The sequence below is a fragment of the Corvus kubaryi genome, unplaced genomic scaffold (genome assembly GCF_017639235.1).
Source record: "Corvus kubaryi isolate FWS band 111438036 unplaced genomic scaffold, C.kubaryi_AGA036_p1.0 split1-131, whole genome shotgun sequence".
NCBI classification, from domain to species: domain Eukaryota; kingdom Metazoa; phylum Chordata; class Aves; order Passeriformes; family Corvidae; genus Corvus; species Corvus kubaryi.
Window position 1 is genome coordinate 11668594 of NW_024582073.1, and position 27684 is coordinate 11696277.

Below are 27684 nucleotides of genomic sequence, written 5' to 3' on the forward strand. Positions count from 1 at the left end.
AGTAAAATAAGCACTTAATTCCATACTGCCAATTTTCTTGACATTATTAAAAATACCTTTCCTTGAATTTTTTTGTAGACAATACTCTGAATTTATGTGAAAGGATCCTGAGACCCTGTACCCTGCAAGTACTGACAAACTTACTTAATGCCCTGCAAATGAGCAGATCTGTTATTGACAAAGGGACTGAATCTTCATATAATGTAAAGCTCTGCTTGTATTTCTGAGGATTGGGCACTTGTTTTTAGTCCACAATATGTTACATAAGTTGAAAAATCGGTAATTGTAGGAGCATACAAAACCCCTTCTATGGGTTATAAACTTTATCAATCTTACAAATAAAGCTGTTCTGTGTGTATATATGTATGGTAGGGCACGGGATGAATCTGAGTGCTGCCTTAAGAGAGACACATTTTATGTGTGACTTGCTATGTTAGAAGGTGTCCTACTCCAGATCACTAAGCTTTCTGTACCTGTAAGAGCTTTCACTGAAAACCAGCAAAGTTCAGGGGCCTGCAGGATTGACTCCTACCTGTTAGCAATGCAAGTATATTTAATACTTGTATTTTGATACTTGCATACAACTGAATTTAAAAGCTACCTCAACTATTTTAAGGAATGGGTAAGATTCTGAAACCTTGCTTTTATTCAGTTATAGTGTACTTTATGGTCTAAAGGAATAACTGAAACAGCCTACAAAGTAACGACATGATATTCAAAAAAAGTTGACAAAGGACATAAATCAAAAAATAAAATTTTCAAGTGTGTTTGATATGACTTTCACATGATATGATTTATTCGATGAAATATTTAGGTGTGTTTTATAAAAAAAAATATCTTAGAAGGAAGCAAGGAACTTCAACATGGAAACATAATCAGGTATTTCATATGGGCTGTGGCATCTTTCTACCTTCCCACTACAACACCAAAGTTCTTTTGAATAGTAATTTTTGCCAGTAATACCATGTACCTTATAAAAAACACTGTCAAAGGCCTGCTCGGCCTTAATTTTATTAGTTCTATTTTTCCTGTTTCTTTTTAACTTTGGCTGGTAGATTACCTTCTCAAATAATGACAATTCCAATCGTGAGTTTTCTATAAACTGATAAAAAGAACACTGATGAAGATAAAAAAAACCCAGACCAACCAAATAAAAAACCCCACACCACCAAAAATACTTTTCTCTTCCAGAATAAACCATTTTAATTTAAAATATTTACAAACAGGTGTTTGCAGAGAAAGCATATTTCATTTCAACATCTGTAAATTTAATCCTGATAGAATGGCAAAAGCTCTTGAAAGTCAGATTTATCTTCATCATGTCCTGATTTTTTAATACATCTAAACATTAATTTAATAAATAATTTGTTGCAGTACTGTAAAGTGTGTACACTATTTACTGCTGACAGGTGTCAACATTTTATAGAATTTACTCTACATATTCTGAAAACTGTATAAATTTTAATGTTTCAATGAAATATCACTGAATTTAATGAGGAAACAGCCCTGGTGTCTATATAACTGAGTAACCCTGTATCTAAGATGTGTAAGGCTGGGAGGAGGGAACTGAGGGGTTTTTATATTTTATTAATTTTCTTTCTCCAATTTATTTTTAACACTTTTGCATTTAGACTTAATTCCCACTTTTTTTTTTTTTTCCCCCAGTGAAGAATGCAATACTGTGAAAACTTATCAGCCTATCAGTTTTCAGAAGACTGTGTTCTGCAGACATACACAGAAGATGGAGATGGTAACTGGAAAATCCTCTTTTTGTCAGCTAAATCAGCATTATTCTGACTCCCCTTAATGATAAGAAGCCTAATTAACTGTTCAGCTGCCCTGATATGCTTTGATTTTTAAGCAGAATTTTTCATATTTTTACAACAGTAAATCCCCTTAAATCTCCATACACTACTCAAACCAGCGCCTTATTTCCAAAAAGTGGCCATTAAACATTATGCTTGCTGCAAGTATTTTACTTACTACTCTGACATAATATTAGCAACGGCTGATCAAAGCAATTTGTCTGACCTTTATTTAAAACACAGGAATATATGTTTGCTGAAAAGAGTTTCTTTTGTTGTTGTTTGAGTTTGGGGTTTTTTTAGGTTGAAACAATTAGCATCTCATTATATCGGATGGTGTCTTTTTAGCTCAAACAAATTTCAAGTCAGCAATATGTGGGTTCGTAAAAATCCTTCCCTTGCTGGTGGTCCTTGAATCATACACTTGAAAATGTACTGTTTTGCATTGTAGCACTTCTCCTATTCACTTCTGGACAAATACTGGAATTCCTTATTGTAAAGCATGAAGACTTACAGTACAATTCAGCCTTACAGTGCTGTTTTGAGAAACAAAAACATCCAAGTCAGTGTGTTGCTGAGTTTCCCTGTTGGGTTATGTGATAAACTTCATCTTTACATCTACAGAAGAGCTCAGAGAGACACTGGAAGAATACTACTAGCCCAAATACCCTGACAGACTACTCCCAGGACCACCATAGGGCCATCAGACCCTCAAAGGTCCATCTGTCCAGGCCCAGAGGAACAGATTTATGTATACTAGCAGGTAGGAACTCAAAATAAGGATTCAGGAGGAACAGCCATCTCTCTGTGTAATGGGGATTGCTGTCTAGGTATGTAGCACACATTATAAGATATGGGGGAAAGGAGTTTGGGTTAGCACAGGACTTGGATGATGTTTTGGGGGAGAAACCAAAGGGAAGACAAGTGAGGAGTTTAGGTGATTTGTGGAGGCACAAGAGTGGAGAAATAGAGATATAAGAGGATAAAATGGCCAATCATATGTGAATAGTTTTCTGGCTAATAAATTTGTCTGGTTATGTCCTGTGCCTGATGAACATCATCTTTTCTGTCTTATTAAACTCCTTTCTAACTCTTTGCTGGGAATGGGCTCTGTTATGCCTGCATGTATCGATATGGGTGTGTCCACTCTCACCAGTGGATTTTCATCCTGTCCAGCCAGAGAACAGGACAGAATGAGGCCACTGGTGCTGTTTGTGTTTCTGTAAGGGCTTTGAGTGTCTGTGATCCGTGTGGACAACTCGGTATATATTTGGTGTATGTGTGTGCTCTGTGGATGTGCCTACTGGGAATATATCTTCATCTTTGCTACTGTTTGGACTTGGGGGTATGGAGCAACAGCAGCAGCCTCATCTCCCTCAGGATGTCAAACTCAGTGTCATATGTTTTTCTCTAAAACACCTTCAATTAATGTTTGACACATACAGTTAATGCATCCTTCTGTTCCATTGCTTTCTTGCATCTGTTCTTAGAGCTTGAATCAGTACAGCATTTAAGTACAGATTTGATCTAACATGATTTGAAACTTGTTGCATTTTAACTGCTCTTCTGTTTAAAAGATTGACATAACTCCAGCACTTGTGGTTGGGGGGAGTGGTGAGGGAAGTGGAAGGAGGAAACATTTTATGTATGAGTGTGTATGTTATATCAGAAGATGGATGAAACAACCAGTGCTGTCTGGACTAAACTATTACCAGTATCTAAACTAGTTAGTAAAGGGAAAATGGGATGCTATCTATACATTGCACTTGACAACAGTCATTTAACCTCTAATTTGGATGAACTGCCGCAGCACTTTAGCTACAGAATAAGTAACTATGTTTTTGCTAATTCACTGAAACAGACCAACCCTCTTTTGCAGAGTAGAAACTCAATGCTTGGCATTTTCAATTACCTAGCCAAGGAGTTTTGAACAATCTCCAAATTTGAAAATAAAATAAACTTACTCTTGTCCTTCAGTATAATTTGTATTGAAACATGTCTATCTCTAAGTGAAATGCTTTTTTAAGTGCTTCTCAGTTTAAAAGTTAAACACTCCAGTAGTGACCCCCCTGAGAGCTGACAAGTGTAATGCAGTATGACACAGCAAAGAATTTGTCAACACAATTGGCAAATCATCAAGGGAGAAGCCCAACAGATTCCTACTGCAGTTACATATCTGGAAACCAAGTTAAATTAGTCCTTAAAATGCCCCTTTTTAACGAAAAAATATTTATCACAATGTTAATTAGTGAGAAAGATGTGTGATATTTCTTGTTGTATAGAAAGCTGTAGATTTGGGATTAGGGTCTAACAGTTTACATAGATGAGTCAAATTCAACCTTTTATCTGCACAAAAAGATCATCAGAAGACATCATCAGAAGATGTCCTCTCAGTTATTTTCAAGCATATCTTCTCATGGTGTTTCTAGATCAGAAGCTGGTGTTGCTTGACAATTTTTTTAAACTTTAGTAACTATGAATCCAACAAATCCTTAAACATTTGCAGCTAATTTCTGAGACAGTGCTATGTTTTATGTTTTCCATAAAACTTCGTACAAAAGAATGTAAATGGAGATATTTTTATGTATGCTAATGTTTCTGCTGATTGTAGCTGACTGTTCCCTTAGGGCTAGTAGGATTGCTTATTATCAAAAAAGAACGGCACCTACCACTGCAGGGTAGACAGGGAAAATATGATGATCTATCTGTAATTTAATGCCAAAGAAACTAACTCAAATATTCCAGCCAAGCAGTTTTCCACTATTTTCTCTCTGCCCATTCTTAATAAAAAGATGTTAATATATTTCATCAAGGACATAGTATTATGAACTCAGTAATCAACAAGTACACCTGGGGATTGGAACTAGATGATTTTTAATGTCCCTTCCAACCCTATCCATTCTATGATTCTACATGTTACAAGTTATGTGCTTTATTTTACACACATATTGCAGAAATATAGTCAAGAATGCACACTCTGGCTGCACTCTGCACATTTTTTAACAACCATTCTTGTACAATATATTTTATAGACACACAGCATTATTGTCTAGTCATGACATGGTCCTAGCACAGACACTGGAAAAAAATGCAAAGAGCTTTTCACTTTTTCATTTTTGTAAGCCACACACAAAGCTGATGGTAACAACAGACTTAGGATGTACTTAAGTTGGCAAAAGTTCTGTTATACTTGTCCCTGGAGATGGAAAACCTTCCAAATCAATACTGATACCATATCTAGACACAATAACTTGAACATTTGCAGAAAGCATTCCTAGCTGTAGACTTTTTTCTTGGAGGAGTACAAAACCACAGTAACCATATAGTACTACAGCAGTGAACCAGTACTTGCGTAAACCATGCAGCTTGGTCCACAAGATATGTGGAGTCATTGCCAGATGAGTTCTAAATAGTATCTATGACAAATCAATGACTACATGCAGATTTTGCTTTCCGCATTGGCAGGCCCATAATATCTCCACATGGTTCCATTTATTGAGGACCTATAAAAAGCGCATGTGCAGTTGTTCCAGCTACCGTGAGAAAAGAAAAAAAGAATAGGAACAGTTATGAAGAAAGAGACTGTGGTTTGGATGAGTCCCATTTTTTCTGCATTCTGTACACAAATATGTTCGATTCAGAAGGCCATCCAAAATTCAAGTGAAACACCATTATATGATTAAAGTGGAGTACGTTTACATGCCTTTTGTATTTAAAGGTTGCCTGTTTTATGAGCTGTGTGGTCAGGGACACAATTGAGCTCTTAAAGCATAACAAGTATTGACTACATGATCAGGGAACAATAATGCAGAAAACAGCTGAGAGGGTACATATTGTAGAAAATCACTGTTTAAGGGGGGAAAAGAAAGCTAGTCTACAGAGATAGACAGCTACAACACTACCGTTGTTGAATTCTTGCCTCTTAATTGCAGTAATTCAGGAACTGTACCCCAGTTTATGCTGTGGCATATTCTGACATGCCAAGACACTATAAAAATACTTAAACATGTTTGAAGGCATCAGCATTTCTTTCTCTGTACCTTAGGCTAAATACAGTTAAACAGCAATTGAACATATCTCAAGAAGCATTTGGTGCCCCAAGGCTTGGACTGCTGTCATTCTGAATGTGGCATTATCGTGTACTGCAGAGATAGTGCATGCCATCTCTAAAACAGTCCTACTGGATAAAGTCAAACACAAATCCACTGCTTGAGATATGCCATCTGCACTGAAGTAATGAATATATTAACTGCTTTTGGACTAGAATAATTTCATGTATATCGTCCCCAATTCTAAAATTCTTTTCAGTGCTTAAAAAAGTACTTGATAGTACAGAAAAGTTTATATGTATATTGATTGGAATGATTAATATTCTGAGACAGGGTGTGACAGAATGATATAAAATAATGAATTCTGAAAATTTTAATTTGTTTTTTTGCAAAGGAAAAGGAATATAGAATGAAAGTGAGAATTTTCAATACTTTATTTGAAAAATGGTGGAAAATAGTAGTCCCTCTTAAACAATCCCTAAAATCAGCAAGACTCACTGCTGTGACATGTCCAAAGTCCAAATACTTAGCAGTTTCAAGAGAGACCACAGTGACATATTGTCATGGTTTAGCATAGTTTGGGTTTTTAGTTAAAGAGGGCTCCATCAGCCACAGAAGTGATTCTTTGCAAAGAGGTGCTTACAGCTTCCTCTAGACCTGACAGAACCAATCAACTGGCTCGTTTGAATATTGACACCTTTTTTGAGCCACTTAAGAAGCTTGACACACCTCTGTGATCCACGTTCAAGAACGAACAAACCCTGGGAAAGCTCTCTTGCTGCCGGCTTTTGGACAGGTAACTGGGGGCCCGTGGTGCAGCCCAGCCGGGCCGGGCCCTCCTCGGCGTGTCCTGGCTGAGATCTCAGCCGCTTCTGCTCGCTGGACACCCGGCACAGCCCCTCAGTGCGGGCCGGGCCAGCTGGGACATGGCCACCCCGGAGCCGTGAGGCCCTGTTCCACCCGCGGCCGTGCTCCGTGCAGGCGGCCCCGTGGCTCAGCCAGCCCCTCCAGTGCGGCTGCCGACATAAAATGCTACACCGGAACGAGCTCTGGCCGCCACCCGGCAGAAATTAGGTGACCAACAGCAAAAGGCAAATTCCAGCTGCAAGGCCTGGGTGAGATTAAGTCTCTTAGTGCTGTAAGATTCTCTAAAACAGATGAAGCCTGCAGACATCAATCCTCTCCCGAATCAGAGGAAGAGGAAAGGTGAGGGCACGTGAAGAAAACACCATAAAGACACCAAAGTAAGTGAAGAAGGAAGAGCTGAAACCCCGAGAGAGGAGAAAGAGGAGATGCTTCAAACCTAGAAGCTGAAATTCTGTTGTAAAGCTATGGTGATGGACTATGATACATCAGAGTACCCGCTGTAATTTCATGAAAGCATGGGGGGGTGGAGCATTCAAACTGTACTTGTGAGCAAAAGTATCTGTGCTGAAACAAGCAAATGTTGAAGTAGCTGTGATTTGATGAGAAGCTTGAACAGAGAGAAAGTTATGAAGACCCTTGCCTCCCAGGGAAGAAGACGACCTCTGTTCCTAGAGATGAAGATGCTCCCAGAAATAAGTGAAGAGAACCTTTGCTTCTGAACAGCTCATACCCCATTAGCTCAAGATTGGACCCTCGAAAGCAGTTGTGGGGAAAGCTGTAAGTCAAGGGAAGGGGCTCTCACATGTGAGCAGAGAACCAACTCGGGCGGCTGTCTCGCTGTGACATTAAAGCCATGAGAGAACTGTTTCTTGTGGAGATGTCTCCATAGCATGAGCAAGAGAGACTCCTGTCCCTAAGTGAACTGAAAAAGGGATTATTATAGAGGTGGTAAATTGACCGAAAATCTCAAGGGTTGTCTTTTTGTGTTGTCAGTGGGAGAAGGGAGAAAGGTGGGGGAAAGAGAAGTGTTCTGAAGGTTTAGTCTGACTTTTTTTCTTTCTTTTAGGTCTGTTAATAAACTTCTTTATACTCTTTTAAGTTTTGTGCCTGCTTTGTTTTCTCCTAATTCTTATCTCACAGAAGGAAAATAAGTAAGTAATGGATATTTTGAACCAAACCACTACACTTAATTGGTGTTTCTGCCTCGTTTATGAACTGTATCCACTACACATGTTCAAAGGAATCATGTACTGCTAAATAGTTCTCTGCAATTAAAACTAATAAAAATAAAACAAACAAAGAAAGCAATGTCATAGGAAAATAGAAAGTTAAATGATTCTTTAACATTTGAAAAAAAGTTCATGCTAGATGAATGAAAGTGAATTAGTGAGAAGTGAAAGCAGATATGAGAGAAAACAGCACTGTTAACATACCTAAAAGGCAAGAAAAAAACAAGAGTGGAAACAAGCTGTTTTTCATGCCCCTAGTGATAAAGACCAATAGTAATGACGTGATTGCAACAATGACAAATCAGGTTAGAAATTAGAAAAATCTTTGAGGATGAATGAAGTAGTAATGGAAGGTTTCAGTCTGTAATGAGTTTTACAAATGTATAGAAAAAAATTTTCCCAGCATAACAGAAATGTAGCTAATCATACCTTGGGAAGGAAAGGGTGCACTAAATGTCCTCTAAAGTTTTCCTTCAGCTCTGCAGTTCTGTTAATGTGATTGCTAACTCTCGCATACTTTGGCCTCAATCCAATTCCTAACTGCTTCTGGGTTGAGATTCTTGACTTATTCAGTAATAAATTAACCACAGACAGTGGGCCTCAGTTCAACCAGAAATCCTTTTTAGAATCCTTAAAATTTTATGGTAGTAAAATTACAAGCAAAACCCAAAAATAGTTGCACCCCTTAAGTCAGCTGTTAATCAAAGGAATACAGAAACATCAAGCCTGTAATGATAAAAACACCCCGCCCACTCTCAAGTTCCAACATGATAATTTAGCATTTATAAAATCTTGTTTCCTGAGACAAAACGTATCCATCCTATTTTGCAATTAGTTTCTTCACAAAGTTAAAGAATGAAAATTGCTTCTACCTGTAGTGGTGCAAAACATATTACACCTCTGAAGGCCATTAAAACTGAAACTGGTGTAAGAATCAAAATTTCACAAGTCTTTACATCTTATATGATATTTTTGTTTTGCTTCCCTTGCATAATATCTGTCTCTGCTTTAGGGAGGAACAGTCAAATAAGATAATGCATGTATAAAGTTTTGATGGGGTTTTCTATGCTTATTAAACATACTACACCAGTCTATATAGCTACTTAACATGACTCAGACATGTAAGCAAAGGAATATTTTATCAGAGTAATAAAAAAATATAACCCAAGCAATAATATTTCTGACTGAGATTCCAAATAGTCATAGTTATTTCTATCAAAGTTACCTCCAGCAGGTTAAGGTACAATATTCTTTAACTGTTTCCCTAACTATGAAATAACTTGATAAAATTTTCTTGCCTAAATTAGTGATTATACCAGCTCAATAATATTGCATCTGTGTTTTTCAAGGAATCACCAGTATTTCACAACTAACATAAAGAATGTTCATATTAAAAACAGATCTATGGGTTTTGGGTTTTTTTTTACACTAAAAAACCAATATTTGTACTCTTATGGGCCAAAATCATATTGATCTGATGGTTGTCAGTGAAGAGCAATAACATAAATTTTGTATAACCTTATAGTTAGGTGAAATCAATTCAACAGGCTAAATTCTAGACAAAAACTAGTTTGATTACATTATAAAATAAAGGCAGTAGAAACACAAAGTTTTGTTTAAGTCGTATTTATCATGTAGTTCAGACTGTTATATTTCATTTTCTTTCACAAAACCAATTGCACATATATAATGAGAACTAAGAACTATCAGCTTATGGGATACCAGTGGTGGGTACCATACTAAATACACCATGCTGAACCTAAATTCCCCAGCTTTTAATTTTCTAGATTTAAATGTAATTGCTGCAAGACTTCTTGTAATCCTGTTAAATCCTTTGATAGCCTGATTTACTTCTGTCACTGAAATGGCAACATGTCCTTCAGAAAAACAGGACTTACTGTGGCTTCCTGAAGTAGCATAGACATTAAGATGTAGGAAACATTTAAGCCGTCTAATTGTTCTGCCAGTCTAATGCTAAGGTATTAATCTGTCACTGTGTCAAATTACATACCTTTATTTTTTTCACTAAAATGTGTCAGTGCTTAACAAACTCTGAGCTGAAACAATTTATGGGGCAATTAGAACATCAGCTCTCCTAAAGATGACTTAAGAAAATCTGAATCGAGGCTCAAAAGTAACCATAACTTCCTTGATACTCCTGCCAAATTGATAAGACTGAAGGAGCTCTAAAGGAATCAGGTAGCTGGAGGCCATTATTAGCTCACCTCAGCTGTTCCTCCCTTTTATTTTATTTCCTGGTGATAAAGATTTAATAATGTATTTTCACATCAGGAATGGACACCACGTAGGAAAACAAGTGCTCTTGCCACAGAAGATAAAAACAACATGACTTTCCCTCATCTCCCTTCAATTTATGCCCACCTCATTCAACAGACAACTTATTTTTGGAGATTCTCATGGGTATCTCAAAAAGATCTTCAAGGCTATTCTGAACTGATAATGAAAGTTGAATACATAGAAGAAGTCAGTGACATGGAATTTCAAACTCTTTTGTAAGACTGATACTTGTTGAAGCAATATAAAAGTGGTTTAAATGGTGACTGATTAAAAAGATAAGCCCCCACTAAGCACATGGCCCATTAATTGTCACAAGTAATGGCAAGAAAACAATTAACAAACAGAAAAACTGAACCACTTGCGCTTATCAATAAGAACTCAAACTAAAGTAATATTCTGGTTGAAGGCTTCTATGTTAACGAATTGGCTTTAAGGGAAAATACTGACTTCTTTCTTTCATATCTTTCAGTGAGTTATTTTTCTTACAGAATTATTCTGCCACATAAAATAGTAACTTGAACTGATTATCTTGATAGTACCACTGCATTTTTGAAAATGAAATGCTTCATACTGTTCTACCTTGTGCAGCAACACATTGCTGGATTCTGGATCATATTTTATACCTGCATACACAGAATAAAATATTACATAGTAGCATATATTAAATAGTACTACTGCTTTCATAAAAAGGGAATTACTCAGGTTTCCAAAGATTTTCTGTGACTCATGTAAAGTTTATTTTGTTACAAGTCAGAGTCTCAAAGGTTAAACTTGAGCAATAAGTGTAAAACAAACTGAATCTCTGTTAATTTATATTATGTTATTTTCAAATGGGGGAAAGAACAATGTTCTCCATACTCTGCATGCAAATGATCACCTAAATAATGTAAAGCTCAGCATGAAGCAGAAACGAATAACTTGTGACTACTTGTCTTTTTAGCAGCTGTCAAGAGAAAGTTGTATTGTAAGAAGAAATATAGCAGTCATGAAGGATCCATTTAACCTTTTGTGTCACATGAAAGGAACCTTATTGGAAACAATGGAAAAAAATCACTTATCTGTTCATGTCATACATGGTTCTCTCACAAATTCACATATAAATTTGTAATTTTACTTAATGATATTAGAAGATCTGGGATACAGAACCAAATTTAATTCAATGCAGTGAATTGAAAAGTACAAAGAATACATTTTCATGTCTTTAACAGAAATTCTACATAATAAAAGACTGAAAGGAATGCTAAAAACAGAAATAAAAAACAGTATTGTATTAATTCACATTTTTCCTGTCTGTGTAAGTATACTTCAGAAGAAATGGATTAAATTCTATAAAATATATTGCTCATCCTCATTAATTATGAAGCATAACAGAACTATAAAATCATTCAACTCAGCAGTAAATGATAATACTTCCACTTGTCACTGGGAATGAAAATGATTTACAGATTAACTAGTTACAGACTTTTGTCTTTTATTCCATGTCAGTGACATGAGCCTCCTCTTTAGAGGAATTATTTTGGGACCTTGAGCTTTTCCTAAGAAAAAGTAGAATCTACCCTGGAATTATAGAGTCATAGGATAATAGAATATTCTGAGTTGGAAGGAATCCATAGGGATCATTGAAGTCCAACTCCTGACCCTACACAGGACAGCCTCGAGTACCACACCACGTGCTGAGAACATTGTCTAAACATTTCTTGAACTCTGGCAGGCTTTAGAACCATGACCACTTTTGTACTTCTGTTGTAAGTACTGATGATGTCTTATTGGGATTTTGCAGGGAAGAGAGAGTGTTGAGGGGTTGGTTTTTTTGCTGTTGATGTCACTTTTATAATAAGTATGTGGAAAAGTCTTCACACCTCAAAAAATGAAGAGACAAATACAGAAAGATAGTGAATCTCTCAGTGTGATTTATGTCCTGCTCAAAGGGATTTCTTCCATTAATTTTTTGTATTGATTTTTCCGCTGTGTCTACAGATTACAGTGAACTAATTACAAACATCAGCTCAGAATTTTTCCATATTTATGACAGATTCATCTGGGTTACAGTCCATTAGTAATTAAGTATTAAGCACAGCACTAATTCCTCTTGAGCACATATAGCCGATAGACTGTAATCCTACACATGAATCATAGGGATGTTATATGAAAAGAGGTTAGTGTATCAGTGTTTATCTCACTATGGAATGAAACAGTATAATGATAATTTTTTCTAGCAATAGAAAGAACAAAACAGAGGAAAAAAATCAAGTGTTACTTACAAAGTCTAAGCTTGTCAGAAACAGTAGTGTTAATCCTTGTGAGAGGTCAAACCTAACAAAGCCTGCAGTGTGTATCATAGTTATTTGACCATAAGTGTTCGACGGTGTTTCATTCACTCAACAGTTATAGGTGGTAAAGAAGTACAGTTTTTACTTTAGAAAGAGAACTGTGGAGTGGTAAATGTTAAAGGCAAGACTGGACTTGAACAGGGGTATCTAAGCATATTAGTCAGGAGCTATCTCTAATCCCTGTGATGAAGGTAGTTGGATTTAGTTGACTAGGTAACATTGTCTTCAGATTTCCTAAGTCATTTAGTTGAGTTGAGCATACTCTGCAACAGATTTCTTGAGATATTCCTCCAAATTTTGTGACACATTTCCCAGCCCCAAAATAAAAATGGAATAATTTTTATCAGAAGTAACTGCAGTGAAAGTACTTTTTTAGTGAATCAATTCTCTTTCTTGGTCTAAGAATGTTTAATATTGCAATTTGTCTCCTCTTATGTTGTGCAGCATGACACTAAAATTAGTCAGTATACTTTTGCTTAACGTGCTTGCCAAAGCATACACCATACCCATAAAGTTGTAAATCTCAGGAATTATTCCATTGTTCCTCTGCTGTGACATCTCCAGATTTCTTAAGAAGTGCAGTATAGATATTTTGTACTACTGCTTCAGGGCTAACGTCTACTTTTTCCAGAATAAATCAGATCATTTCCAGCTTGTTCCATTCATTTGAATATCAAGAAGTTTCATAAATTATTACTTTTTGCTTTTGCTCAGACTTCAGTAAAAAATGACAATGTTAAGTCTGCTTCACTGGCAATGCATGACTAAATTCTTGAGAATATGTAGAAAAAGACCCCTAATTATGTTTGTTAGGGTAGCATAAAACTCAGCCAAACAAAACAAATTAACAGTGAGGTAAAATTCTCTTTTCTTTAAGAGTACATATACTACCGAAAAAAAATTAAAATATTAGTGTTTTAAATGTATTGACTGGAGGAGAGGGAAATAAAAAATAATCCTCTTGATTATTTCCAGTGTAAATCCACTGAGTAATTTCTACTAATCTACCCAATACTAATTGGAGTTGTCGTAATCAGTTAGCAGCTGCTGGAATGTTTTGAAAAGCCAAAGAAGACACAAAACACCAGTGGTTAAAGGGTCAAGTATAGGAGCTAGACAGAACATAAAGAAGTAGAAGATGAAAACCGTACGAAATCTGTAGATTTCATCTGACTTGAAAAGCAATTATTGTTGAAGCCAATAAAGCAATGTGGTATTTTGGCAATTATTATTTTAGACAAATTTTTAATAAACGTAATTTCCTTTTATTAAATTGTTATTTCCCACTATGGCCCCTATGATATAGTTAGGCCATATGGTGCATACTTTGTACAGGCATTTTCTTTTCAGGCCATTCTGAATATGGTTTCCTGACAGAAAAATATTTAGTAGAAAATTGTTCTCTCTGCAGTGTTTGTCTCTGGCTCCTTTCTGAGACTGTAATAGAGGTGTCAGCTGGGATCGTAGTTCTTGTGAATGTAAAGCATTGTGCATTGAAGTATAACTAATTTATTCCTGTAATAGCTTCCATGTTGGCTGATACAATTGTTTTCTACCTGTGTCTACTGTGAAGCTGCAATTCAGGCAAAAAATGTGTGCCCAAATGTCAGTCACCTGAGCCACATTTATTTTCAGATGAGCAAATTATTCCAGAATTATTCAAAGAGCATGGCATTCTCCTACCAGAGCTGAATGGAGTCATACCAGTAACTGCACATCACACTTGGATATTTCATGGACCTTGTGCAGGAGTGAGCAGCAGAGAAAGCTGATGAGCATATTTCATGCCTTTTGCAAACAAAGTATCTCTGATAGTGATCCATTAAATTAGGTCTAGACTAGGCATAGCAGATAAACCCACAGTCCACATTGATGGACACCAGTGATTAATTTATGAAACCTACACTTCAAGATAATTAACTTAAATGGATTGGTAAAGCATGGCTATAAATACATATATATGTGTGTTTTATATATATATATATATATATACACATTCTATTTTAAATCAGAGATGAGTGGCTAGCTAGCTAAAATTGGAAACTATCTGTTTACTTTTAAATAATACAGATAGAAATCAAATGGAAAAGCTAATGTGTTCTCAAAATGTTTTGACAAAAAATACTTTTCAACATTAAAATTAACAATGATTTTATTCTGCTCTTTCTGGGAAGGTATTTTGAGACTCTTATTTTTTATTAGAATATTTATGTATACTCTCAAATCTCTTTCCCACCAGGTGTGTGAAAACTCCCTATGTATGTAACAGTGCAATAAACAACTGAACAAACTCTCAGTGCATGCTTTACCCTATCAGAGACATGAAATGTGATTAGATATATCTTGAACATTGTTATACTAATTTTGTTCTATAAAAAGTATTTTCTGGGGTTTTCTCTGTTTCTATTTACTGATGCTTTTAGTCACTGAAAGTAGAGGAGGTACAGAAAGAGGTCAAAATTGACAGCAAAACTGAATCAGGGCTTCTCATGCCAATGAAATAATGAAAACCAGCACTGTTCTTACAGCAACAATAATGAATATAAATAGACAAAGGCTCTGAGCAGCTACTGGGAGAAAGAGAATAAGGCATCCATTTCAAGAAAAAATCTTTTCCTGCCATCACAGATAGCTTTGTGAACTTTATAAATTAGGATGGCCTTTAAACAATTTTCATGCTTCAAGAAATGTCTGTGAGAGACAGGTTTCCTTATTTTCCTTTAAGCAATCAGACTTAATAGGTTGAATTTTACTTGTATTTTCTACACTTTTGTTTCTCGTGTCAATCATTCCCAGATAAAATCTGTTATCTCATCTTTGACATACTTCAGTACTTAATATGAATGCTTTTTTCCCCCTCCCTGAATTTATTGTCTCAAGCATACATATCCCTATATCTCTAGAGATAACATTAACAAAGTACCATCCAAATAATTGTCACTAGATAATAAAGATTTGTACAATTCTTTTCTCTGGTTAAAATTGTCTGTAAGTATGTGTAAATCTGCATCAGAGTAATTTATTGGAATAAATTTATCTATCTAATTTTCTTCCATATAAAATTCTGGACACTATCTTTAAAGAAAAATCAAAAAAGCAAGTTTCTTTGCTTTTATGACTGATAACATCTTCTAAGCCAACAAGTTTAAAAGTCACTGAATAGGTGCCATATCAATTTAATTTCAAAAGATTAGAAGATTTTTGTCTGTCACTATGATCTTATGGACCGAATATATTTTATACCATATCTGTTTGGAACTCAGTAGAGAAATATCTTGCCTATCATTTAAACTATTTGAATATAATTATATCTTTCCTAGAATAACGAAATAGCAATTTGTTATGATACTTATGAATGTCATCATGCTATACGAGGACAATTCTGATTAATTTACAATAATTGCATTTGTAGGGAGGTCTTAATCTGAATTAAGATTTACAGACATATGTTAGATTTTGAATTTCAAGAGGTAGAACTGATGGAAAAGGAAGAAGGAGCAAATTTGGAATAAAATTTCCTTGCTAAAGTCACAAAAACAAACTATCGTTTAATTTCTCTTTTGTTAGATTCATTTATTATGCTTCAGTCCATGAAAATTTGTCTAGCTGCAGGCATCTCTTTATCTGCAACGTAATGCTTTATACAGATTTCTACAATAATCTGTATTTTGAAAACTCTCTTAGGAATTTTAAAATTACTTTTAAGACCTCAGCTACACAAATTTCCTCTCACTCCTCAGCTAAAGGAGAGAGAAAAGGCTCTAATTATAAACATCTATGAGAATTTCTCTCTGGTTCAGTTTTACCTACTCTGTCTTTTAGGGAAAAATAATACACACCTAAGTCATAGCTTTCATAAGATGCAATACATCACTAGTATATAGGATTTAGAAGTCCAGTCAATCCAATTTCATTTAAATTTCTAAAAAGCATAAATATTTTGTTTATTCAGAGGCTAACCTCATACTGCTCTGATATTCTTTGAATCAAATATTTCTGTCATCAATGAGAAGAACAAATTCAAAACAAACAACTAAAGCTAGTGGCATGCCAAAAATCTGAAATTAATATAAAATATGATCCAGATCTGTTTCAAGGATAGCAACTGAAAATTTCAATTGAACAGAAAGAAAAGATAAGGTCTCTCAAGATTATATGTGTTGCATCTTAACTGTATAAAGCAGATGAAGATTTATGCAACTTTAAATCCTTTGCTAAGACACTGACACCAGCAGCATATCCAAAGCATAGATAATTTTTCTTCAAAAAGATAACAGATATATTAAAGATGGTACAAAAATTTTCACTATATTTCACTGCATCTCATCTATTAAGTTTACACAGACAGAGATAACAAAACACCATGATAGAAAATACAATTTAAAGATGTGTTTGTGGTCTGTCATATAATTACCATATAATGTATTTTTCAGCTCAAAAGTGCAAAGCTGCTGAGCAAAACTGCTCAGCTGCAACGTGTGTGTTTTTCTGACTGAAGAGTTTTAGGTTAAGTGGGACTCCTTTGAGGAAAATGAAATGCTCGATTCTCAAGAGTAACTAAACTTGTTTAACTGAGAGAATTTTCTATAGCTCAGAGGGGAATCTGTGCCCCTGCCTCTAAATTTATAAGTGACAGAATGAGACTTCAAGGAGACTGTAGAGTTTATTCCATATAGGAATCTGATGAAGGTTGTTTGGCTACATAATGTGGAAGGAAAGGATATTAAAGAGAAGTGGCAAAATGCATTTTTCAGACCTTCATACTCTATCTCATAAGTTCTTTGTTTTCACTATTAAGAATAAAAAACTATTTTTAGCTTATTACATAGTTTTCTAATAAAATAAGGCTATAGAGAATATTATTATTTTGACATGTCTTGCTGTGTTATTTACCCAGCAAGACTCAACCAAGCAGGTCATGAAACAAAGATATAAACAAAGGAATCTTATGAAATCAACAAGTACAAATTTGTATAAAGATAGAACAAAAAAATGAAGCTAAAGCTACTTATGGAGCCATACCAACTTTGCTTTACCTAGGGGTTACACAGATAAAAGTTCAGTAACCCAGAAACATAGTGTGATGAAAGAAAATAAATTCTGGTCTTACTAACAAACCTTTTGATTTAAAACTGCAGTGATTAATTTGTCGATGCTAATATAAGATTCAAAAGGATTAGTGTAGTCGAAACTTGATCTAATCCTTAGTCACAGAGCAACGTTGCACATAGCTCGGCATATAATTTTTAGGAAAAATTAGTTTGTAAGACAGATTTCTGCTATGATATACCATTACCATTTTACAAATAATATGTTTCTTCTTATTAAATGTACCAATGGCAAGTTATGTGTGCCTACATGTAGGTGGAACACAACAGACAGGCTCTAGAAGTGCACTGTGCAGTATGAGATTGCAGAGTGGAAAATAAAAAAACTAGATTTTACAGGATGGAAAAAACTTTTAAGTACTTCAGACTAATTTTCACCATTTTTCTCTGTCTGAAATGAAACTGAAATACAAACTGTATACTAGACATACTATTCTATTTTGAACTTTTTTCTGGTTTTCTAGGATATTTTCAGGTATTTGCATTAGGGATTTTATTTGTTGGGATTTTTTTAAAAGAGAGCAAAAGAAGAAGAGCATGAAAGAAGCATTTCTGTTTATAAAGTAAGCATACCTTTAAAAAAAAGTGCGAAAAGGAAAAAAAAAGTAAATCATTAGATTTGAAAGGAACACAACCCAAACAGAAGATAAGCAATTATAGTGAAATTTTTGTAGTGTTTTGAATAGGCATTCCAGTCAGTAAATCAGTCTTATTCTGAATACTATAATTACCTTCTTCATGCTTAATATTCTGTTCATCAAATGAAAATAAAAACAAGCTAACTCTAGGTAGTTCTGCAAATCTGGCTTAAAAAGAAAAGTATTACCAACAGCTATAGTTCATCTTATCTCAAAAAAATCTATCAGGTAACCAAGACATCAAAGGACTTGCACTGCAGTTCAATCCTACTCTGTTTTTAATTATGAGGTTCTTCTCTGCGGGAAGCAATTCTTAAAGAACTGAAACAATTTATTTTAAAGGCTATAAACATCAGAAGAATTCTGTGTCATACATCCTGAAATGCAGAATATCTTAACACCTCACAGCTTGTAACAGGCACGTACACAACCCTTTTATAGGTAAAGAGTCTTTTTGGAAAACAGCTTTTCAAAATAAGATCAGAAATTAATTTCCCACTATTAATAACTGCATAATCTTATGTTAAAGAAGAAAGCAGTCTTTTATTGACCAAATGAAATTTGATTATGAAAAAGTATCGTTCTCTAATACCTACCTAAGAGACATATTTTGAATTTCCCATATTGCAAATACTGAGAAATAAATAATGTTGCAAGTAGAAGTAAAAAGAACTACACAGTTTTTGACACATGCAGAAAAGAACTCATGGAAATGTTAAGATGGGGAGAAAAGTGTCAAACAAACAGACATTTTCAGACTTACTTCTTTTTCTGTAAGTTACAGTAGCTCACTGTTAGAAACTATTTCACTTGTTCTCAAAGTACATGTCTTCTGAGCTCTGCTACGCACCACAAAGTTAAAGAGAACCTTTTCTTTCCATAAATATGTGTCAGCATATTTCAGGAAACAAAAACATTTATGACAGTTTGCATTATTACATCTCTTTATTATACTCTCTGCCATGATCTTCAGTACAGATCATCTGCAAGATTTTGATGTTATTATCCCAGATTCAAAACAAATTGAAATGATGCACAGAAAATATTCTGATTTACAATGGTCAGTAAGAGTTACTTAGAAGAAAGTTGCACCAACAAATCATGGGTGTGTTAGCTTAATCTAGGTACAGAATTGGTATTCCCAAATAGAGAATTGCATTTTTACTTTATTTTTTATTTAATGCAGCCAATATTTCAAGTCATCATGCTTGCGTTCAAACTTGAGTGTTTCATAAACAACTTCACTTCCTCTCAGGCAGTGTCATGCGAGCGTTCTCTTTTCTTACTGAACATGGGAGAGGTCAGGAGCGTGCTCTATGTCTCTTGTTGAATAATAAGCACTCAGCTAGAAGGGGAGGTAGGGACCTGTGGTCAGATTTCAGAAAGCGTATGTCTGTCCCCAGTTCAATGTTTAAAAGGCCACAGAGGGAAAGTCACTTTATTGCTTTTCACTTGCAGTAACTCCTAATGGTGGCTATGCAGCACATAGCTGCAGGATGATGATGGCTCACACCAAGAAATGCTCTGGATGTGAATCCCTTTAAACCTGTAACTTCCAAAAGCCTGCTTAACTGAAAAGGTCTGTGGCTTCTACTCTGATTTTAATCTATGTGCTGCGTTGATGTGTTAAAGGAGCATTTAGAACTTAACTGCTCATTTTTGCCTGATATCTGGATGTCACCAGAGCACAGATTTTCAGATGAAATGGTTTTGTAACTGTGAATCTTAACATAGATTCACAGGTAACTTTGTGATTCAAAACACAGAGTAAGTTAGATGCAAGAGATTAGCTTCCTGAAACTGCTTCTTAGGTGCATCTGCCTAAACCCCACTGCCAGAGCAAAAAATAGATGATCTTGAACTCTTCCATTTACCTTCACAAACCAGTCAAAAAGGCTTTGTCTGGCACGAAAACTGTCAAAAAAGTGCTAAGGTTTTTAATTTGAAAACAGCAAGGTCTAGAGCTACTCTATGACACAAATCATAATGCTGTTAATTAAACTCTAAAGCAAATACTAAATTTTGAGCTGCAATAATTACCAACATTTTCTCTAGGGCTCAATATCAAGTGCTTATTTCAATTAATTAACTGGTATGACACCTTCAATAACATTTCAAAAAAAAAGGTGGTTAAAATTCAGCCGAATTTATTAATAAAATCTTTGCCCCTCAAAAGACTGAAACTTAGCTTATAATCACCTTCTTCTCAAGAGATTAATAGCATGAAGTCCATAGCTATCATCTCTCCTTGCAAAATAGTCAATATTCTGCAATAAAGTATTTTCAAGTAAATATAAGATGACAACTGATTAGAGATCTGTCAGCTTGAGCAGGAAGACTTGACACTTTGTTTCTAGCTGAATTTCAAGTCCGTTATTTTCCTTAATTGCATGAATGAAACTCTTGCATATTTTTCCACAAAGTGAAAGCTATGAGCAAATAAGGGCTGTCATTCACCTGTTAACATGATCTAAAAGTAACACAATGAACGCAAACCATTTGATTGGCCAACTTTTCCTTTTGTGAACCAATACCCTGCTTTTCTCTAGACATTTTGAAAAGCTCTGAGGGATCTGCATCCATCATGATGGCTCATGAAAAGCAATTTTTCCTCTGTTCTAGTCATCATCTACTTTCTTCAGCTCATCACTAGGTTCCCAACAGTAGTCAACATCTCGCTAACCAGTATGATTAAACATGAGTTGCAGGAACATTAGAAGAAGTCTGACTAAACTGATATTCATTTAATATTTCCCATCAATCCGATAGACAAATTACATCAGGAGTTTCATGACTTTAACCCTTCAAATTTTGTCAGAGAATGTAGTGCTAGTAGTCAGGATGTACTTTTAAACCTCCATAAATATCACTAATTCGGTTACTTGAAGACACTGTAATGTCAGTATTTGATACAAATAAAACAAATATTTTCAAAAAAATACTCAGACTCAATTTCTCTCGCTAGAAGGTCCCATTATGATCTTCCAGATAGTTTCTTGAATGCATAAATTGAAGATTTTCCCCCTCCCAGAAACAAGATAAAAAGTATGTCTTCTAGAAAATAATGTGGTTTAGACTCCAAGAAATGTTGAGTTTATTAAGTCCCTTGGGTGAACTGTTATAATTATCCTTTCTCTTCCTCCTTGGAAGAGCTTGTTTTGTCTATGTATAACAGAAACATACAAAACTGGAAAACCTGTCCTATCATATAAGTGTACCTATTGCAGTATCTTTCCTCTTTCCTCTTTACTTTCTTATTTAATGAAAAACTCCACTCTTCTAAAAAATTATCATTGCTGAAAAAGAATCTGTTGTAATGTATTTCCCTAGGTTAATGGAAAGATCTAACCTGGTAAGCAATTTTGAGACCTTGGCGCATATTTTCGGGCTCTAAAAATTATTTGTAAGCAGACAAAGGCTACATTGTTGGCTGCAGGTTTTTTTTTCAAAAGAACCCAAGACCTTTAGAACCCTTTTTTTTGCTTAAAACCAAAGCTTTCCTCCTGTTTGGGAAAAATCAACATCTCAATGGTCAATGTTATCATACATACTTTTTCAAAATATTTTTTCAACTTTTATTTGCACAAATAGTTTTTCTATTTTTCTTACCCCTTTGTTGTGTCTGAGCTACGTGGTTCTACCACAACAGCTTACATGACAGAAAATAGACTTTAAGTTCTCTTAAATGTCTACCATTTTTCTCTACTACTAAGTTAAAAAAAAAAAAAAAAAGAGAAAAGGAAAAAAAGAAGCAAATAATAAAAGGAAAGGTAGTGGTAGTTTCATCACTGATTAGTCTGAAAGCCTTATTACATTGTTACAGTACTCATAGTATAACAGATTCACTATAAATATTCATTTAAGAAAGGCATGGTATCTGAACATTATAGTATACCTAAAAATTGATGAATACATACCTCATTAAAAAAAAACAGCAATGTAACTATTTTTTTTTTTTAATTTAAAGTTTCCTTTAGAATTTTCTGTTTAAATAAAACACTAATTTTTACCTGTGGATATTAACATATGTTTGATTACTTTCAATTTCACTGAGTAAAACAAAATCTGCTGCTTAGAGCAGATACGTACAAAATGCAGTTTTCCAGCAAAAAACTGGACAGTGAGGCAAAAGCCATTAAAAGCTTTTAATTCATAACCAGCAATTAAGAACTATTTTTCTCATTTAAATAAATAAATGTTCTCCAGACAGTATGCTGAACATTGTAGTCCCACATTCACTTTTATCAGTTTCTAGAAAAAAACCCCTCTGCCACAAACACATTTCTGCTGTATTATAATACATGAAATAATCTACATTTTATTCCTAAGGCTTAGCAATATATTAAATTGTATAAACATAAAAAAACCCTTTTCAAACAACATTGAAATCAGATTCTGTAAAACCATGTGGGGTAGTATCATCTGACAGATACAAAATCTAAGAACAAGATTCTCTATTCCTGTACTAAATAAAATCACAAGCAAACGTTTCACAACCACATTTTAAATGGCTCTCTCTTGTCCCTCTACCAACAAATATACACACTTCCTATAGCCTATTTCTGTGCTTGTTTCTAACTTTCCTCTACGCTGGCATATTTTTTGCTTGAGTTGGCACCAGTCAATCAGTACTTTTGTTCTTCAGCAGCTCAAGCAGCAGCGACCAGGGCAGCCACAACAGACACAGTTCTGGCAGCTCCTAATGTGTGCCCCTGCCTTTTATTCAGATGCTATTTACACAGTGTTTACATGTAGACCACGTAGCTTTTACAAAGCTCAAAGCTCAGATTTTAAATGGAAAGCTTATTAGGCACAGGAGCCCCCAAAATTAAATCATAGTAAGTAGCTACTTAAAATGTTTGGAAGATAGAATCCAGAGTAATGTACTTTTATACACAAATAGTGCTAATCTAAAGAAAAAGAGGAAAATGGAATAGGAAATGCAATCAGTGAGATGGACTGGACACAGGAAATTTATTGCTACACCATTTGTCTGCTGTAGAAAAAACCCAAATCATTCTTGTTTTAATTTCATCATGTATAGGTAATTGTGAGCATGCAGAACAAACAAAAACATGAAAGCAATTGCCTTAGCTAAATCTCCAAGAAACATATATCGAAAGGTTACAACATATTTCTACTGTTAATTTTTAATTTCTGTCACAAGAATTCCAGATGAACCAAGTTGGTCTGCCTTAAAAACCAAGCAGTTTCTTTTCTGTCCCAAATTTTTATTTCCTTTTTTTTTTTTTTTTTAAATCTTTTTAACATGGGATGTAGGAATGTAGAGTTTAAAATATGCATTTTGTCTCAGACATGGAAGTTACTCCAGGTTGGGTGAATTTCACCTATAATAACATGGAATTCTGTCTAGGAATTAAGCTATGAATCTTATTATCAATATTTCCATTAAAAACTTTTGTGTTTCTATGAAGTATTCTCATTAAGGTGAATTGAATTTGCATTGTACTGCTTCATAATTTGTGCTGAAGTAATCTTTTAACAATTTTCTGTTTCCTTTTCAGTCTGCTTGTCTTCAAGTTCTGTACCGATAACATAAACTTTAAGAAAACATAAATTCCTTATTCCATATTTGCATTGCAGCTGTCTCCTCTCTCTTTCTCATCCAGTATTGCAGAGTATTCATTTAAAAAAGACATAAGTGCACATCCTGCAAATGTGAACCTGCAACAACCCCCCGAATCCCAGAAATGCCTGCAATGTCATTTTATTCAGAGCAGAATGCTACTAACAGAGTTACCATTTCTCTATGGTCTTAGCCCACACAGTTCACAAATGTAAGCAAAAGAGAAGATATTACAGGCTGAATTTGAAAAATCTGCTTTAGGCTGCACTTCTATTCTCTTTACTCAGATTTGCAATGTCCTTGGAACATATATCCCTGCAACTGTGTATGAAAATGTTGAACAAAGAAGGAAAAACTTTGATCATTAAAGATAAATGCAACAAGTCTTTAAATTTCTATATTTTCTTTTGTTGAAAATTTTAGTTCCACTCTGCTTTAAGCTGTTTGGCATTAGTAATGGATGATGTTTTTGTAAGATTAAGGTTTCATAACTGATAATATTGAAAAAATATTGCCTTACAATTTGGATTATTAATTGCAGATTAAAGTTATTTTAATCATTCCAGAGCATGCCAGCATTCCAACCTTCTTTACCAAATTATTTTTTTCTGCATATCGTTGTAAGTAAAATAATATCAAATATGCTGAGATGTGCATAAGCAGTGTTTTAACATTAAATTACTTGAAACACTTGACTAGTTGAACATTCAAGGGAATGAGGTAAAGTCTATTTACTGTAAAACACATCTCCAGGAGAGGAATGAAAGTATATTAACATTAGGTTCTTTTTTTGGTGACATCAGCTTTAAAACTCTGAGTTTTTTACATGTGTAATTCGGAGCAATGCCTATGAACAGTAGTGTAGGAAAACTCTTATTTTGCCCTGCTCTGGAGACGGTGGTTCAAAATCCAGTACATAATTAAATATAAGGGATGGATGTAGCTGAGTGGTTAATGCATGTAAAATTTCCTTTGACAATTCAAGTTCAAATTCACTTTAGTTCTTATAAATCTTGCAAGAGTATAATTGACTTAACATTTTCTCCAGTACACCTAATACATTACTTTCAATTCTGATAGCCAACACCAAAACATCTGGGGAAGACTGGGCTTTTGGTTTGTTTGGGTTTTTTTTTTTCCCCAAATCTTTCAGCTGTAGCCATGTGTGTAAGCAGTTGATGACCTAAAAGAATGATCTGTTAATTTCAGGACAATAATTGCTAGTAAAATTAATCTGCTAAATTCTGACACTATGCCACTAGGATCATAGGTAAATAAATTACTGTGTTGAGAATTATATATCTTAGGTCTGTTAAACATAAATTTTATACATGTCTTTTAATTAGTGGAAAATGGAAAAAAAAAGATATTGTCTCCAACTATAACTTCACATTCTCTGTTTTGCTGACCTGAATCCGTAGTTAGTTCCATTGAAACTGAGTGACTTCATATTGCCGTACTTTCTTTCTGCTGCTCATATCAATTACAAATATAATCTTGAATTCAAAATTAATTTTCCTTTTTTTAAAATTTGAGAATTTGTCTATCACTTTGACTACCTATGAATAAATTACTTTATATTAATGCATGTTCAAATTTTTAGTGTTATAGTACATGTATTTAAGTAAATATAAGGGAAAAAATGCCAACTTCCAGATGCTTATTTTAGAAAGTTAAAAAAATTCACCCTTAATATAAATACATAAATAACAACAGCAGAAAAAAACACAAGCACCAAAACTTTTAAAGAAACTCCATGGAAATTTATGCTTCTTTTGATCAAGGTAGAGTTAATATTCTTCACAGTAGCTAGGAAGCGGCTATGTTTTGGATTTGTGCTGGAAATTCTCTTCATTATCAACACTGTTTCCCACAGAAATTCTAAACAGCCCATACCAGTTACCATGAAGAAAATTATCTCTACCCCAGCCAAAACCAGCACAATAGCACAAAGATATGCTAGACTTTTCTTTACCTATTAAACTGTCTTTATTTCAACCCCTGAGCTTTCTCACATTTCCTCTTCTGATCCTCTCCTCATCCCACTGGAGATGAGTGAGTGGTTGTGTGGGCCCCAGTTGCCAGCTGGGGTTAAAACACAACGAAAGCAGAGAAAGGACAAGTTTTATGTCAATATCCTGTAAACAAAGTCACATATACAACCCTGACATACCATTCACGATTGTAAATTTAAATACTGAAGACATTTTCTTCTTATCGAATTTAATGTGAGTTTTCAGAAGAAATAATTCTAATTAATTTTCCTGATGTTTATCAAAAAACCCAACCATTCAAGCAACAAAGCAAACAAAACAATGCAAACTATCATATCATTCCACATGAACATTTTATCAGATACAGCAATAATTCCTTCCTAGGTTCTATATTTAATTATTTTTGAGGTGTTTTATTTTCTCAAATAAAGGTTGCCTGTTCCAACATTTCTCTCAATTTCATTTTCTGCTTTATATTCTAGAATGAACTGAATTGCTCCCAAACTCTCTTTAGAGAAAAGTCAGTCATTCCTGTGTTATCAGCAAGACATGCATGTTTCTCGGATCTGCTGAGTTTTACTTTACTTTGTCTCTTAAATTATTTACAGACTGGTCTACCCTGTAGTTTTGTTTTTGTTTTTTTTTCTTTTCTCCTTTGATAATAAATATTTTAGCATTCAATCACCTCTTTCTCAAAATGGAAGCTTCCTTTTTGTTTGCAACATTACATTCTAATTGTAGAAAATTCACTCTAGTTGATCAGTGCACTCTGACTGTCACCCCATCTCACCATTTCTGCCTTCTGGTAGACTGTGCAAGAGGATACAAGCAGAGGAACACCGCAAAACTACCCCACCTTTAATAATTTAACTGATCTGCTGTTCTTCTCTATTTGATGAACTCAGCTTTTCTGTGACATTTAAAATCCTTTTTAGTGTCTAATCAGTGATTTTACAAATCCATTTTCTTACGAGTAGCAAATGCAAAGTCTATATTGAATCTCATTTTCCACTTTTTCTATCCATAACAACTGCACTCAGAAAAAATAAAGTAAAACTGAATAAGCCAATGGTTTTCACAGTTTTTGTATTTGTTGCTATAAAGCAGGTTCTGTTTTCATCATGAGGGCTAATGTCTCGAGTAGTTGCCAATTCTGCTTTGGCAATGCCTTGTCTCTCATTAGCAAAAGCCTAGGTAAGCAAAGAACACTGCCTTCTCCAGGGACTTCTCTTATGGTTTTCACCTCTTTCCCATCTCCTCCTATCATTAAAATAAAATAAAATAAAATAAAATAAAATAAAATAAAACTAAACTAAATTAAATTGAGAGGAAAATTCTGGTTTGCAACAACATTTCAGGAAATGTTCTCTGAACTGTAGTGTGAGAAGAGATTCAGAATGCCCCCGCTAATATACTAAGTAAATTCAACTTTTCTTATTAGGAATTCAGAACTACCAGCATTCAGAATTTTTTCTTTCTTCTGCATCTGTTGCTGTTAACTTAGCCTTTTTTTAAATACACATATTTAAAAAAGTATTTATCTGAAAAAGAAGTGTGGTTATTGTCTGCTTATTTTGGTTTTTTTGTTTGAACTCCTGTAACATGTTTTTGTTATATAACAAAGCTGATTTGCCTCCCGGTGGTTCAGTAATATCTTTGAACATTAAGAATGCTGAAAAGAAAATGCTTCACACATAGAAGGCAGAGGGGAAAACAGGTGTGAGAACTCCAAGCACGTCATGTGGAAGAGCTTTTCCAGTGCTAGCAGAAAGTATTCAC

General features: G+C 34.6%; 1 protein-coding gene across 9 annotated transcripts in view; it reads right to left on the reverse strand.

Moving 5' to 3' along the window:
• The window catches only part of PCDH7 (protocadherin 7), a 274422-nt gene that overhangs the window by 5625 nt on the left and 241113 nt on the right, over window positions 1-27684 (reverse strand). The window lies entirely within an intron of this gene.